Here is a 13,439-nt window from a genome sequence, read left to right as displayed (position 1 = left end):
AAATTTAAATCATGTTGAAAATTTAGTCATTAGAAAATTTGTGCATCAAATCTGTTGCAGTAGGCTTTATTGGGTTAAATAGGTCATTTTCAATCTGTGCCGCATATGCTTGCGTTTCCAGTCTCCTGCTTTCATATGCATATGAATAAAGGTAAATGGAACACTACATCTAGTGTGACCTTCCCTTTAACCTTGCCCACACACAAAAATGTAGCTGTAAACAGGGTTTGAGAATAGAAAATGTATTTCACAGAGGTATGAATGAACTAAAGGTGTACAGACACTAATTAAAAAGCTCTCTCCCCCCCTCTCCTTTCCGACTGCTCAATGGAATCCATTTACATTTACTACTGAAAGGTCAGCATCTGTGTAAAGCCTGCCTTAATCACATGCACAAATGAAAAGGAGGACAGCAAAGATATAACTCCAAATCTAACAGAATAAGCCAATAAAAAGAGACAAGCATTTCTGTAATGTATATAGAAACATTTAGTACAGAGAAGTCTCATCTGAAGAAATGTTCCGGGTTCAATTTGAATTAAGCTCTATCAACAGCATTTGAATTTGTAAGAGCAAAGGTGCGTGTAAACATATTTTGTGGTTGTTCGTCCTCCAGCTTTTCAGCAGTTTTTTTAGATAAAAAAAATAAATGAACAAAACAAGCAAAGCAAAAATCAAATTTGAATTTTAAATTTGAATGGGTGAGGAACATTTAAAGACTTTTTCCAATGTCCAATGCCTTTCCAAAAAAAAAAAATAATAATAATAAACAAACCAGCGTTTCTGATATTAATATATTTTTTAACATTTTAAAATAATAGAAATTATTATTAAAATAATAATTATTAACAACAATTATTTTTTCTTTAATAATGAATTACTCAATTGATGATAATGTTAAATAATAATCACCTATTGTAATTTAACAATAATTATTAATAATAAAGTCTACTTAATGGATGCATTTATAATCCATTCTAAATCCTTTGGATTTTTCTCTATGTTAAAACTCATTTTCTTGTATCCCTGCACATATCATGCGAAACTTACAGGGTATTCCAGCCTTCTGGCTATACTGTCAATTTGAACATTTATTGTATTGCCCCATTTACTTCTGTCAACTAAGATCTGTGCATCTGTGGAGGAGGAATCATGTAACAAATTCATACATTTCACGTAACGTTGTTTCGCATTCAACATCACTCTTTCTTTCTGCCCCATTCGTGTGCTACTCTTTCCTGTTTTATCTCTCTCTCTCTTTCTCTCAGGAAAAGAGCAACTCTCCTGCCCTACAAATACTCCTCAAATTACCGCACGAGTCAATCAACAACTCTCACCAGCCCCAACAGACACCCTACCATAAATAGCAGCTACACTCGTACCAAACAATGTGGGAAGGGCCTCAAAGAGGATGTGTACAGCACTACCGAAGCGATTACGCACCCCAGGACACGCGGCCCCCTACAGCAAATGACAAGTCCCTGCAGTTGCTGAGGTTTTTCCAAGAATAGTACAGCACTGAGCCAGAGAGAGAGGACGCGTCCCCAATGGGACACTTCGAGATGAAAATACGGAGGTAGGAAGGTAGTGAAGGGTGGCCCAACATCCCAAAGGCCCCACTGATGTGTGTGGAATTCGACAGGGCCTGGAGTTTGCCCATTTTCTGTAGGGATAGGAAGAAAAAAGACAGAGGAGGAAGAAAGAACGGGGTGGTTACATCCCTCTGAGTGGTGCGCATAAAATGGAGACAGATACAGCAGTGCCGGAGGAGGAAGAATTCATATGCACAGCTTCAGACACGGGGGCTCCACTGCAGGAGGGAGAAAAGAGAGGGAGGGAGGGGCACCAAAAGCTCCAGATCCCATAGATAAATATTTACACAGTAAGAGACAAACCCCCCAGCCATGAAAGAAGAGAGAGAGAGATGCTCTAAAAAAAGAGAAAGGTGAAGAACATTTCCGTTAAGATTACACAAAAGAAACAAAATACAAAGAGTAACAATTGAGAATTTACAAAAGAACCTGAAAAATTGAATCTGTCAAGCCACCTGGGAAAACATTCTGCTCTTTTGCAGGGGTCAGGATGCTTAGAATGAAACTCCTGTACTTTAAAGATATTATCAGTGCAGAAATAAAGGTAAGAGCAAAGGTGCGTGTAAGCAACTTTTTGTGCTTTGCAGTCCCTTCAAATTTCCATCAGGCTCTGGATGAATAAATAAAGCAGCAGTATTTCATTTGAATTCCTGCCTGCTTATATTCTATCTAATAAAAACCTCTCAGCTATCCTTTCTAATAAAATACAAAAAAATCTAAATATATAATAATAATAATAATATTCATTATCATCATTATTAATCATTAATATTATTAATAATTTTATATAATTGAATTATAATTACTGAGTAGTCAATCATATGATCTACAGTATATATACATATATACATACACACACACACACACACACACACACACACATATATATATATATATATATATATATGAAGAGTTCAGATGCAAAAGTGCCATCTGAAATTTTCTTCTAAAATGAGCATTTTTATCAGGCTCCTATATTTATGTTCAGTTATTTCACTTTAATTGTATAGAAAAGGACCTATACATTGCCATTAAAGTGAAATTATTGAACCTAAACATTTAAGATGAAAATTTCAGATGGCACTTCATATATATATATATATATATATATATATATATATATATATATATATGACTTCCACGGTCACATTGTGTGTGTGTGTGTGTGTGTGTATATATATATATATATATATATATATATATATATATATACAGTATATATACATACATACATACATATACATATATATACTATTGGTGGGCATAGATTATTTTTTTAATCTAGATTAATCTCACTGTAATCTTGGAATTAATCTAGATTCATCTAGATTAAAATGGCTCATTTGAATTCTGCCAACTAGATCAGAATAAGTTTACTACTAGTAGTAAACAACTAGCAGTCATCAAGAATTTAATATTGATAATAATATTGAAGACATTGTATGATTATTCCTTAAAGATAAGGTTTTAATAGTTTTAGTAGTAGTAGCCTATTACGTTCTGCCCAATGTCTTCAAGTGAAAGCGAACTTTTTTTTTGACGGGTTGCCGTGAGGACAGTCTTTCTCAAATGAAACGCTCGAGTGCTAATGAAGTGACTCTCAGAGCAGTTCTGGAGATGTTGTTCATAGTGAGACGACAGACGTTAATATCGCCGCAAGCGTCACGCGGTCTTCTGTATGAGTAGTGAACAAACCCGTGCGTCTGCGCCATACATTAACACAGAGACACACAGAAGTCATATTTAAATAGACGTTTTGCGGCTTAATATTTACAAATAGGAGTGGGAGTGTGCTCACTTGTGTGTGCGCTTACGTTTGTCTGTGTGTGTGTGTGTGTGCGGACCGGGGCGGAACGCGATACAGAGAGCGCGACCATGTAACGTAGAGACAGAAATGACTTGCCGATTTCCATTGGGAAGCTTCTTAAAAATAAATTTTCCCTGAAGCAAACCCGGCGGCTTTATAGCTGCATCCATGTTAGCACATATACACACAGGTTCGAAGACTCGTTCTCGCCCCCTACAGTGCAATTCGGCTAGGTATACATCCGCGCTAAAATATCGAGGTGAAAGTCTTCATAGCTTGCGTAGTATAGACCCAGCTCCCAACCCAACTTTGAGAATAGATTAACGGCGATATTTTTTTTATCGCCCGATAAGAGTCTCACGTTAACGCAGCACGTTAACGCCGATAATGGCCCACCACTAATATATACACACTGTATATATACATACTGATACATATATAAGTAAATTATTTAATTATTCCAAAAAAAGTAACAATAATTAACTGGTTAATAATCCCACAACCCTACAGAAGATAAGCAGTAGGCTAAATAAAAAATAAATAAATAAATAAACACACATATGTATCATAATTTATTTTTTTATTTTTTGTAACTTATATCACAAAATCACAAATCAATGTGCTGTATTTCACAAAAGATTAAAGTCTACAGTTATGCTTTAATGAAGCCCCTACAGACGAATGGATTCACTCTCCGTCTCCAAAAGAACATGCTTATATATATATATATACTATATATTATATACATATATTATATCGCTTGCTATTATTCTCATTCTTATTAAAACATATACAATATCCATTTGGATTTAGAAACTGTTTGGAAATAGAGACTGTAGAGATTGAACCACTTAGAACTTTACTTGAATGCATCTGGTCAATACTGTCTTGTCCCATTAAGGCAAAAAGAACAAAACTATAACTAAATGACAACAACAAAAAAAAATGTTTAATGGCTACAAGTTTCCAAGACAGGTAAGTTTGACAAGAAAAGGTCAGTAGATTGCTTCTCAAAGTACAGTATGAATGTTTGATGGCCTGAGGCATCAGAGCAGAAAGAGGACGGTGAGTTTTGACAGCGGATTAGAGACTAAAGAAGACGAGCGAGGTGATGATAGAGGGAGCGGTGCTCCAGTCTGACAGCGGGGAGAGCAGGACGGCCATATGCGCCATCTCTCTGGGCCCTCGGGGAGACAGGAGACAAGGTGACGTACTGAACACGCACGTCCCTACAGGAGCACTGGAACCTGATCAACAACACAGTCACTCCAACAACCAGTCTCACGCAGTGAAACGGCAGGAAACGGGACAAGACGAACGCAGTCAAAAGTTACAGTGATGAAGTCAATGATCACGTAAGATCATTAGTCTTGGCTCATTGGTTTTTCCTTACAAGACCTTGTGCACAAATCAATGTGCTGTATTTCACAAAAGATTAAAGCCTACAGTGATGCTTTAATGAAGCCCCCTACAGACGAATGAATTCTCTCTCCGTCTCCAGAACATGCTTTGCTTATTATGTTGGTATCATCTATTTTAGATAAATCTGTCCTTAAACAACACATAAAAACTAAATAAATGATGTTTAATAACTTTACATGCCAGTCAGAGCACACCAGTGTAGCATGTCATGTACAACACTAATATTTCAACCTGTTGAATCTGTATTAAATAGTCATGGATCGTGATGTTTGTCTCTTTTATTATTATTAACATGATTTCTGTAGAGAGATATATCACCTTGATCACCTCGACACTGCTGGTCACAGTACGCTGTCCATTCCTTTCTGAATCGTGCTTTCCTCATCCATGTAGCTCCAATCGTTTTGACTATCTCGTCTCTCCACCGTCTTGGAGGCCTTCCGAGTGGTCTTTTCGATTATCAGTGAACCGTGCGACGTGTCCAGCCCATCTGAACTTGTTCTTTCTGTACTCTGTGATGACATCCCTCACGCCGGCCCTCTCTCTGATCACCTCACTTCGGATATGCTCTCTCAACGATACTCCCAGCATCGATCTTTCCATGGCTCTTTGAGCTGTCACCATCCTGTGCTTCTCTCTTGTTGTCGTAGCCCAAGTTTCGCTGCCATATAACATTGCAGGCAGAACCGTGCTGTTGAAAAGATTGGAGCGGGTGGTTCTGTCCAGCTTTCCCTTGAGCACATCCTTTATGGAGTTGAAAGCTTTCCATCTGGCTCTAATTCTCCACGAGATCTCCTTTTCCATGTGTCGGCGCATGTTCACTGCTTGTCCAAGGTAGACGTATTCCTCCACCCCTTGTATTTCATCGCCTCCAACCACAATTTGGCCTCCTGTTGTTGAATACTCAGACTGCATGAACTTGGTTTTCATGCAGTTCATCTTGAGGCCTACTCCCGAGCTTCTGATGTGCAGCTCTGTCAGCATGTTCTGCAGCTGATCCATGGTTTCAGCAATGAGCACGACGTCGTCGGCAAAACGTAGGTGGGACAATAGCTCGTCGTTGATGTTCACGCCACCTTGCCAGTCGATGTCTCTGATGATCTGTTCGAGACACGCCGTGAAGAGCTTCGGAGAGATGGTGTCTCCTTGTTTGACGCCCTTCTCGACCGGTACTCATACAGGTGGCGACAGCAGAGCGATGTCGGTGGTAAAACCGGAATTCGCCTCCTGGAGCAGTTGAATGTACTGCGCCTTGACTCCTTGCATCTCCAATGACTTCAGCACTGCATTGATCTCGACGCTGTCGAAGGCCTTTTCATAATCCACGAACGCGACGCACAAAGGCAGCCTGTACTCTTTCGCTCGCTCCAGCAATTGCGTCAGAGTGAATATGTGGTCGTGCTATAGTTCTTCCGGAAGCCTGCTTGTTCTTTTGGCTGTTGTTTGTCCAGATGTTGAGATAACCTGTTCAGGATTATCCTCGTGAACAACTTATATACATGAGACAAGAGGCATATGGGTCGATAGTTCTTCAGATCTTCTCTATCTCCCTTCTTGTATAGCAGGACGGTATTCGACTCCTTCCATTGTGAGGGTATTTTTCCCTCCTCCAGATAGCGACTGAATCGTTTTGTGAGGATTTTCCACAGCTGCTCTCCGCCTGACTTCAACACCTCGGATGTTATGCCATCCTTCCCTGGCGCTTTTCCATGTTTCATCAATTTGACGGCCTTTTCGATTTCACTGACAAGAATGGGTGGCACATTTTCTTTCCTTTGAGGTAACGACAACGGTTCTGTTGTCACGGCCGACTTGAAGAGCTTGGTGTAGAAGTTCTTGCAAACCTTTTCCACCTCACTCTTATCGTTGACCGGAACACCGCCTGAGTTCTTAAGTGTCGTCACCTCCGATCTATAAAGTGCCATCTCCCTCTCACATTTCTTGAGGCTTTTCTTTTCCTCTGCGGTCTTCAGGAGCTTCTCCATCCTGTATTTCTCGAAGTCTCTCTTCAGATGTTGACGTATCACTCTGCTGAGAATGGTGTATTCGAGGTGATCTTCTGCCGTCCTCTTCATGTTCTTCCTCTTCTCAAGCAGTTTCTTGGTTTCCTCCGAGATTCTTCCCTTCTGCTCCCTCGGACACGCATCCTTCGCCTTCCTCAAGCACTCTTTCAACTTCTCGATCAGTGAACTATAGTCTTCGTCTAATCCGTCAAATTGCCGCCAGGTTTCGTGCCTGATGACCTCCTGCAGCCGTGCCTCGTCGTATGCCTTCACGCGCTCCTTCTTTGACGCCAAGTGCAGTGCCTTCTTCACCTTCGTCCTGTCAATGATGATCCTCGCCCACAGTAGGCGGTGATCGCTGCCTGTGTTGAATGGCGCTATGACTGAGACGTCCTCCAGAATGCGCCGTTTGTCAACCAGGATGTAGTCGATCTCGTTGCATTTGGGGCGATCCAGGTCCATCTCTTCTTGTTCTTCTTCCTGAACAGGCTGTTGCCGATGTAAAGCAATCTCGCCTCTGCCATGGTGACTAAACGTTCTCCTCTCTCATTTCTTTCTCCGGATCCGAACTTTCCAACAAATACTTCTCCTTGCTGCCCTTTTCCGACCTTTGCGTTGAAGTCTCCCATTACGATGGTGTGAGCGGATTTTAGAGCTAGCACTTTGTCTAGCTCGCGGTAGAATTCTTCCACTTCATCGTTGTCGCTTGTGCTTGTGGGAGCGTAGGTCTGGATGATCTTAGAGAGGTTCACCTTCACCACCCCAATCCGTGATGATACAAACTGGCAGGTGTAAGGTTTTATCCTTTATTTATAATCTCAGCTTTAGGGAATCAAATCGTAGAAATTCGATTTTGTTCTGATTGATTGATATTAATCAAAAATGTGTAATTTATACCTTATTAACGACTCGACCAGCGAGTATTAATACAGTATATTTTAGCAATTCTGTTTATCTCGTGGATACGATAATAATACAGGATTGGTTGGGAAATTTATGAGCAACAGGTAACACGATCTTTGGCAAATAATTTAAGATTTGAAAATCAAAGCACCAGACTATTCATTAAAAATGAATCGAGAGTTTATTTACTATTCTAGGATACAATACAAAACACATACACACACATACACACGTTCTGGCAAGATGAAAGCAGTTTGAAGAAAGTTTAAGCTATTCTCTTTCCTGAGAATAAAGACGACCTGGAGACGTCACAAACAGAAGACTCGACTATCGTTATCTTTTAACGATTCATTCAATTCAACTCAGTAAATTAGAGATTGTTTTTTTGTTTACTTGCTTTGAGTTGAGTTGAAGGCTGTTCTTCTTGAGGGAAACCCAGACTTTCGCGCTGATGTGTCGTTGTCGCGTAACGTCACTCGGAAATGGCAAGGCTTTGAAGTTACTTTGGTCAGACGTGGACAGAGTGTCCTTTGAGATGTCCTTTGAGATGATCAAACTAGATGTTAAGTCTGTAGGCGGGTGAGGTGAGACCAAAGTTTCCAAGCAGCCAAGTTTCCCAGTTCAGTTTTCTTTTCGCCTAATTTTTTTCTTCCGCAGCTTTTCCAAAGCTGAGTGTCTGTTTTTATCGGACAGATGTGAGTCCATCCTATTCACTGTTTGATCCAATCACATTGTCTCTGTAGGGCGGAGCCCCGCCCAGCACGACTCATTTTCGTGCATACATTATGTTAATGTTTCATTCATCATGTGAGGAACATTTCTCAATAACTTCTTATAAAAGTATTCATCATTCATACGAGACTGAAAATCGACATATAGTTCCGTTCAACTTCCGGCATTTGAGATAAGCTTTAACCCAATACTAGACAAGGCTATATATTCAAAAAGGCAGTTATAAAGCAAAGATCAAACTAAAACACACCATGCATAACATAAAACACCAAGCATATATATATAGATATATATATAAGACATCAAACATGAGGTATTTGTCGTCTCGAATACCTATAATTTTACCTACTAAGCGGGTTAAGTCATAGATTAAAATATCCTAAGTTCTAATAACCACAGCAAGATAAGAAAACATAAAATACCACATTCATGTATATATTGTCTCTTGAGTATATTGCTTTAATAGCAGCAGTCTTTTCTTAATTGTCCTTTAGAGATCCTCTGTGTAACTAGAGTTTCTTTGTTGTAAGAGAAAAGAGGCGTGTATTCTCTTGGAATGCAGCGAAGAAAAGGGAGTTGTCATGAGGTCATGAGGATGTATGTGCTGTAGGTTTGTTGAGGTCTGGTCAACGTATATCTGTCTTTCCTTGTTGATACCATCATTGAATTATGGTCAAAAGCAGTCAGGGGATTCAGGGAGGGTCTGTGCTAGAACATGTCCAGATCCCACGTGCTTTGTACTGTTTGTTTATTCGACTTTATTTATGGTAAACTGGTCAGGAACAACATTGAAGATTCTGTTCTTCAAAGGATGGCCAGATGTTCTCCTCCCAGCTTCATGGGTCTCATGAGATGATAAGGAGAACAGGCAGGAAGCTAGTCAGATACTTTGGGCGTTGTGTTGGTCATTTGTAAAATTTTACGACGCTGCGATGGAGAGTAAGATTCTGTGGAATGTTCTGAGTTAAGATTATATGTGTGTGTTCTTTTCGACCAGGTTCTACACAGGAGACGATCTTCGAAGCCCATTCCTCGCTTATAATGAACCCGACGCCTCCAACTGATCTGGCACCATCATTTTTCCCAGTCTTACGGCGCTTCCATTCTTCCACCGTAAACTTTCCTCCTTCTTCTGCCGAGTCTCGCACACTCCTAGCACGTTGCACCTGATCTTCTTCTTCTCCTCCATTAGGTGGTTCAGTCCGTTCCTCCCTGCCAATGACCTGCAGTTGTAGGTGCATATGGCAAGGTTAGTCCTATTCCTTGGCGGCCCTTTGGAACCTGAGATTCTTAGCGGCCTCTCGTCGCTCGGGTTGCACTCCGCCACTGTGGAGTGCAGGGTACTAAGGCCCATTTCTTCGCACTGTTTTAGCCATTATATGACGCCATCCTGCTGGCTAGGTGGGCAGGCCTGGGACCTCTTCAGTTTAGCTGACTTTTGACCTCAAGAGGTCATTTGTCCGATACCTTTGTAGCATGGTTTAACCTGCCAGAGCATGAGCCCCGCTACCATAGCTATCAGACAGCCAGTGTCACCGCTGCGCCACTTTGAGGCACTGAAGCAGGATTTGCAGCAGCTAATATAGAGAGATATATAAACATATAAATATAAACTGGATGATATAAAAAGCTGTGGAACTTCTGAAACTGCAAAGACCATTGATTCATTGCATAAAACACTGAATCGCTCTGGTCTTATGGCATTTACGTACCTGTGTGTACTTTTTAGCGTGCCATGAAATACATACCAATAAGTACATATCACTGCAGTTTCCAAAATAAATGAACATTTTCACACAAATTTACTGAGTTGCGATTAATAAAGCGTAATTTTTGCACAATTACTTGAAGAATATCATGCTATGACTTCAAAACAATATTAATATGCTGGGAGATTTGACAACTGAGGCTTTTGAACGTTAGCATCGCACACATCCAGCTTCATATCTATTGGTGTTCATAGACGATAAGTTTGTTCGGTAGCTCACGGAGTACGGAGACGGACTTAAGAGACGAGAAGCACCGGTTCGAATCCTGTGTAACTACGGTTCGACAAAGCAGTTAAAATCTGCATAAAAGGAAGTTCAAATGGCACAGTTGCATCATCTAATTTGTTTTTATATCATTTTTGCATTTGTTAACACTATCGGGTAGGTTTAGGGCTGGATTTGGTGTAGGGCATATTTCCAACACGATAGAGCGTTAACCTTTAGCGACAGTCCCCAGATATTTGAATTCTGAACCGCCGCAATACGTATCTGAAGCAACGTAATAAAAAAAACAGCAATACGTACCGTTATCTACGTAATAAAAACGTGCCAGGGTTCACATATCGAACCTGTGTTTTAGCGCCACTCAGTGGACATTTCTATTTGAAACTGCGGCGAAACGTGCAGCAAGGTACATAAAACGGTGTCGCACAAGCAGAGGTACTTATTTTTATGAGACCAGGTTGGAATCGCTGACTAATCGAGTCATTTTCTGAGCAACTAGAAAGTATTAGTCATACATGCAGAATATGATACAGAAAAATGCTGTTCTCAAAGCATGAGGTGTTCTTTGTGAAACATCTAAAGAATTCATTAACTACTGAACTTCATTACACCGTCTCTCCATGGTGCAACACATCAAGAACATGCCGTGCTTTGAGAACACTGATAAAATCTTCATTGGTAATACAGGCACTGCAGCCCCCTTTTAAGTCCCTATAAAATCTGCAATTAGTCTGTCAGCCCCTTTAAAAATTGGTTGCGCGATCTCTCTTGATGTTTGTTGAAAAAGCAGATGCAAGCAGCTGAGGTTCTTAGGTGCTGTTCACACAGAACATAGTCTTACATTCCATTACGCTGCTTTTTCATTGTTTTTCTGTGAAAATATGTGGTAGACGATGTGTCTGGTCATTGCATTTGATCCTCACATATTTTGCAGCATCTCGCACATGACAGTGTTCTAAAAACAAAGCGCTCAAGTTAAATTAAGAAAGAAACGTTTTTTTCATTAGGGTCAGTTCAGTATTGTTTTTTATTTTTGGCAGTTTTTGCCTTTATTATGACAGGACAGTGTAGAGGAGACAGGAAGAAGGATCAGGAGAGGTCCTCAAGCCAGGATTCGAACTCAGGACACCTGTAGCGCAATGGCGCTTTACATCGGCACACTGTCCACAAGGCTATCAGCACCAACACAGTTAGCATTTTGTGCCTAAAAACACAAGAAGCATCAATTGGTAATGGTATAAAAAAAACAACAGCACAGAGCGTGATGGTCTCGAGATGCGCTTTTGAGACATGATGCAATAACGGAAATATTTCTCTCCAGGCTCTTGTTTTTAAGAAATAGGTTATGATAAGGCAGCGGCTATTTTCACTAAGGGTTACTAAGGGTTATTTTTACAAAGGGTTAAAGAAATTACTAAACATTGAAACTATGCTACTAAATCACACAATCATGACTACGAAGTTAACACCCGGGAAAACCCACAGGTTCGCCCCCTCTCACAGAATGACCCAGAGACGTGAATACCTTGTATAAAAGTAACAAATCTTTATTAAACAATTTCTCAATTAAAATGAATCTTATTCAATGAAGAAAAAGGAAAAACTATGCACAGCAGATGCAACAAACTGCCATGAAAAGCATACAAAACAACAAAAACCCAAAAGAGCAGGGGCTTTGCAATAGGGAGGCGGCTAGACAATAAGGGGGCTACAATAGGGCCCGTACTACTGAAAACCCACACGTGCACAAGACCACACTTACACCCCAGGAAATTCACTGCAAATCCACACCACTTTGGTAAAGAGGGATATTTCTGCACGGGAACAGCCAGCCTGCCTTCTCCAAGCCCCAGCTCCCCCAAATACAACAAAAGAAAAAGGAAATTAAGCAAACTTGTTGCCACAAAACAAAAGAAAAATAGATATTAAATACCAAACCAAATTCTTAACTGCGAAACAAACATGAATACTATAACAAGCTTAAATGCAAACAAAAGAATTACATACAAAAGAACCAAACATCCCTTCAAACAAAACAAAAAAAAAAAAACAGCTTCAGCCAATCAAATAAATTGACTGCAAATAAGACATAAATGCAAAACATAAATTAAAGCAAAATTACTAATTGAATGCAAACCAAATAATTAACCAAAAGACTTTCATGCAAAACAAACATTAAAGCAAAACAAATCAATAAAGGCCAAACATAATAATAATGCAATATTAAAGAAAAACAAATGGATTAACAGTTTGTAAAAGCAAAACAGCAGCGTTGAAGTTTCAAGCCATGTAGTCCCTGCTATAGGCCATGCAGAGCCGGGAGCACAAAAGCAGGCACGCTCACAGGATGGTTTAAACACCTAGGACACAGAAAAAGTTATAACCCAAACTAATACCCCTTTATGCGGGCTAAAGAGTGGGTTGTACATACATACCGGATAATGGGAGCCACATCATCTATCCAGCAGCCCTTACTTCAATAGATCACATGCAGGCAGCGGCAAATCACTCAAGCAGACGGCACCCGCAATTCTCAAATGCAGAGAAACGCAACAGCAGAGGACCGGCGATTTCCCAGATACGGGTGCAACATGCACCCGAAACAAATGCCAGCTTCGCAAGGTCATACATATCCGTCTAGCGTGTGTTTACATAGAAAAACACTGGTGAAGTAGCGCATTGGAATAGAAAACGCTTTCTGTGTGAACGGCCCCTTATACTATCCTGCATCTGACATTTTTAATTGACTGTACTTAAATGACTGTTCTGTACTTGTGAATGGCCCCGTACTTGGCTCTGGAATACTTGATTCTAATCATTGCGCCATTTAGCTATCAACTGTACTGAAAATTAACTCAGAGAACTTCCCTACATTATTGTAATACTGTTGCAGTGTTTGTTTATACATGAATAGACTGTTTTCTCAGCAGAAGCTTTAAGATAATACACAAATACCAGGTAAAATGAACTTGAATCAATATTTAAT

This window comes from Onychostoma macrolepis, chromosome 18, assembly GCF_012432095.1.
Source record: "Onychostoma macrolepis isolate SWU-2019 chromosome 18, ASM1243209v1, whole genome shotgun sequence".
Classification (NCBI taxonomy): Eukaryota; Metazoa; Chordata; class Actinopteri; order Cypriniformes; family Cyprinidae; genus Onychostoma; species Onychostoma macrolepis.
The sequence above is the reverse complement of the archived record's forward strand: the minus strand, read 5'-3'. Positions refer to the sequence as shown.